Genomic DNA, 3,736 nt, shown 5'->3' with positions numbered 1-3,736 from the left:
ATCAACTTATCTGACCTTTTCTGCTTGACTCAGACATATACTAGTTATTGCAAATAAGGGAAACCATGGGACCTACGTTTCTTTGGGCCTGGCTTACTTCACTTAATATAATTTTTCCCAAGTTTTTCCATTTCCTAACAAATGGGGCAATGTCATTCTTTCTGATGGAGGCATAGAATTCCATTGTGTATATATACCACATTTTCTTGATCCATTCATCTACTGAGGGGCATCTGGGCTGGTTCCATATCTTAGCTATGGTAAATAAGGCTGCAATAAACATAGTCCTGCTGGTAGCTTTAGTGTGGTCTAAAAATATGGAACGCTTCACGAATTTGCGTGTCATCCTGGTGCAGGGGCCGTGCTAATCTTCTCTGTATCGTTCCAATTTTAGTATATGTGCTGCCGAAGCGAACACTTGTTTTTTGTTTTGTTTTTTGTTTGTGTTTTTTTGTGGGGCTTGGACTCATGATCTGCGTACTGTCCCTGAACTCTTTGGTCTATTACTTTGAGCTACAGCATCTCCTCTGGGTTTCTGACAGTTCATTGGAGATAAGAATGTCATGGGCTTTCCTGCCCGGGCTGGCTTTGAATTGCTATCCTCAGATCTTAGCCTCCTGAGTAACTAGGATTACAAGCACGAGCTACCAGTGCCTGGCTCAAGATGCCATTTTTATGGACATTTTTTCAGAGGACACTGAGACCCAGAGAAAAGAAGCTAAGGCCACATAGCTGAGGAGCTAGGGTCTGAGCCCACATCACAGCTCCTGTAAACAGCAGCTCTCTTCAGGCCCAGAGGGGGAGGGGGCGGGGAGATGATAACCCCTATCTCAGATGCGTGGTACACTGTGACTTCTTCTTAAAACATGGCTCCCTCTCCAGATGGACTTGGAACCTCCTCCCCCCCCCCCCCCATAGATAAGCTGGGTCTTGGGCAGGGCCAGGCTTCCTGGGGGAGGGTGAGGAAGAAGATGGTTGCTCCTCAAATAAACCATTGCTGAAGAGCTCAAAGTCCTGCTTTGATCTGGATAGAGTTGGTTCAATCCACTCAACATTTAGCCAGAGCCAGTTGTATCCAGCTGGGATCTTCTCTTCAAAAAAGAAGTCTACCTTGGTGGGATCTGGTCTGATCACGTGAGAACTATCCACATCCAGTATGCGAGTTCACTGGAAATGGCTTGGTCTGGTTAGATGTTGTTTGAGTCTGTTTTGACTAGCTGGAACCGGCCCAAACCACGATCCGGGTTTGCTTCAATGGCATGATCAGAGGTGTGTGTGGGGGGGGCAGGGGGAGGTGGGCGCCCAAAGGTGAGGTGGTTCGAGCCAGGCTCTGCCCTGCTTCGGGAGGACTTCAAAGGTGAAATACAAGGGGTGCCATGACCACTCGAACCTGCCAGAGCTCTGCACACACATGCTGGAAAGCAGCCTCTGGCCTAGTGATGACCTGGAGGGAAGCTTTCCTTGCTGGTTCTGGGTAAGGGCTTGTACGTGGAAGTACATCTTTGACTTTGTGAGTCCTGGCTGGAGAAAGTCCCTTGAGTCACATGAAGCTCCTCTAGTCCTTGTTCCTCTCTTGATCCCCTCTCCTCCTCCTCTTCCTCACCACCCAGCTTGTGCTCTCCCCCTGGAGCAGGAAGGAAGTGGGGGGCCACTGACACCTTTCGCAGGACGGGAGCCAGGGCCAGCTGTGCCAGTTGTGAGGGAAGTGGGGGCCTGGACACAGAGCAGAGACCAACTTGTCTCTGCTGGGAGCAGATGTAACCCAGACAGTCCACACCAACGGGTTGAGGTCAAGAGTCAGGGAGTGGAGAAGGGCCAGACCACCCTGGGAGCTCAACTCAAGGCCATAGGGACTCTGGAGAAAAATTCATTGTTGGATCCCAGATGGCTGGAGCCCTCGGGAAGCGTCTGCAGGCAGCACAGAGTCCTGATCCTCCTTTTCCTCAGAGGCAAAGACTTGCTCTATGGTGTCTGAGCAGAAGCGGCTGTCTTCATCCAGTCCAGAGTACTGCCTTCTGCAGGAAGTGACGTCTTCTTCCGCAGGAAGTGATGTCTGTCTTCTGCAAGAAGTGATGTCTGTCTTCATGGCTTTTCTGTCACTTCTCCCTTTACCTTGAGGACCAAGCTGATGCTTTTGAAGCCCTTCCTGGAGCTTGTGGCCTTATGATTCTTTTATTTTGTTTTTCCAGCTGTGTGACCTTGAGCAGGAAGCTTCACCATTCTGATCTTCATTTTACTTTTCAGGAAAAAGAAGGGGAGGAGATACTAGAAGGTAGGAAGTTTAAATGAACTAATACGCAAAGCCTCTGGCATTTGCCTAGCCAGTCACCTAATGGTTGAATCAGGAATACTGACCGAGCTCTGTGTAGGGGCTGGAGCTTGTATCCGAGCTACTTGGGAGGTGGCGATTGGGAAGATTAAAGTTCAAGAGCCTCATATCAACCAATTAAAAAGCTGGGTGCAGCAGTGAGTTCCTGTCATCCCAGCGATGCCAGAAACATTAAACAGGAAGATCAAGATTCCAGCTGGCCAGGCAAAGAGCAAGAGCCTGTTTGAAAAATAACAAAAGCAAAAAAGGGTTGGATGTGTGGTTCAAATGGTTGAGCACCTGCTTAACAAGGGCATGGCTGTGAGTTTAGGCCTCAGAGAGGTTTGACTCAGAGGATATGCATTAGAGTCCCTGCTTAACCACGATCACTGGCTGTGTAGCCTCAGTTTCTCCATCTGTCAAGTAGGGGGACGTGGTTTTTTTGTTGTGGTTGCCTGTCCTTTCCCAGTGGGTACAAGAATCAACCAATGTGAAAGAGCATTATTCCCCTCCTCTCAACATCTGGTGGACAAAGATGACTGCCCATCTCCTCCAGTGTACTGAGGGAGTATGGGTGGTGGACAGGCAGCCTCAGCTACATAGAGCAGCCCTGCCCTAGGTCAGGCATTTGACCTTGGCCATTTGTCCTCTGGATCCAATGGATACTTGGGATACTCTGCTGGGCACTGGTCCTTCCTCCAGGCTTAGTTTGTCTTTGCCAATGCTCCTTTTTCTTGCATGTGTTACTGCTTCCCATAGATCTTGCACTCAAACTTCACCTCAGTGAAAAGCTATGTAATACAAGTGTCAACCCCAGCTCACACAGAGAATGCAGCCCTGGAGGCTAAGTTGACTGAAAGGGAGGTTGGGGGGCTTTTTCTTTCTTCTTTCTCTCTTTCCCTTCCTCTCTCCCTCCTTTCTTTCCTTCTTTCTTTCTGTACCAGGGCTTGAACTCAGGGCTTGGGGACTGTCCCTCAGCTTTCTTGTTCAAGGCTAGCACTCTAGCACTCGAGACACAGCACTACTTCTGGCTTTTTCTGTGTATGTGGTACTGAGGAATCGAACCCAGGGCCTTGAGCATGCAAGGCAAGTACTCTACCACTGAGCCACATTCCCAGCCCCTGAAACTATGTTCTTAACAGAATGATATAATGCTGTTACAGGATTCCTTCCTGCCTTTCACTCTTCCTCCCTCCTTCCACTTCTCCCTCCCTCCTTCTTTTCTCTCTCTTCTCTATTCCTTTCCCCTTCCCTACTTTCCCTCCCTCCCTCCCACTTTTCTTCCCTCCCATTTTTCCCTTCCTCCCTTCCTATTTCTCTCTCCCATCCTTCCCTCCTGTCTCTCTCCCTCCTTCCTTCTCTACTTCCATCTTTCCCTCCTGCTTCCTTTCCTTCCTTCCCTCTCCCTCCTTCCTTTCTTTCTCCCTT

General features: G+C 49.2%; 1 non-coding gene across 1 annotated transcript; it reads right to left on the bottom strand.

The window, feature by feature from the left end:
* Positions 1-311: 311 nt before the first annotated feature.
* LOC122114711 lies at positions 312-418 on the bottom strand. The gene has a single exon (XR_006148604.1). It is a non-coding gene; the product is annotated as a U6 spliceosomal RNA (small nuclear RNA).
* Positions 419-3,736: the final 3,318 nt, after the last annotated feature.

This window comes from Dipodomys spectabilis, unplaced genomic scaffold, assembly GCF_019054845.1.
Source record: "Dipodomys spectabilis isolate Male_0828 unplaced genomic scaffold, ASM1905484v1 ptg000108l, whole genome shotgun sequence".
In the NCBI taxonomy this organism is placed as follows: domain Eukaryota; kingdom Metazoa; phylum Chordata; class Mammalia; order Rodentia; family Heteromyidae; genus Dipodomys; species Dipodomys spectabilis.
Note: the sequence above shows the minus strand (reverse complement) of the source record. Positions and strands in the feature narration are given on the sequence as shown.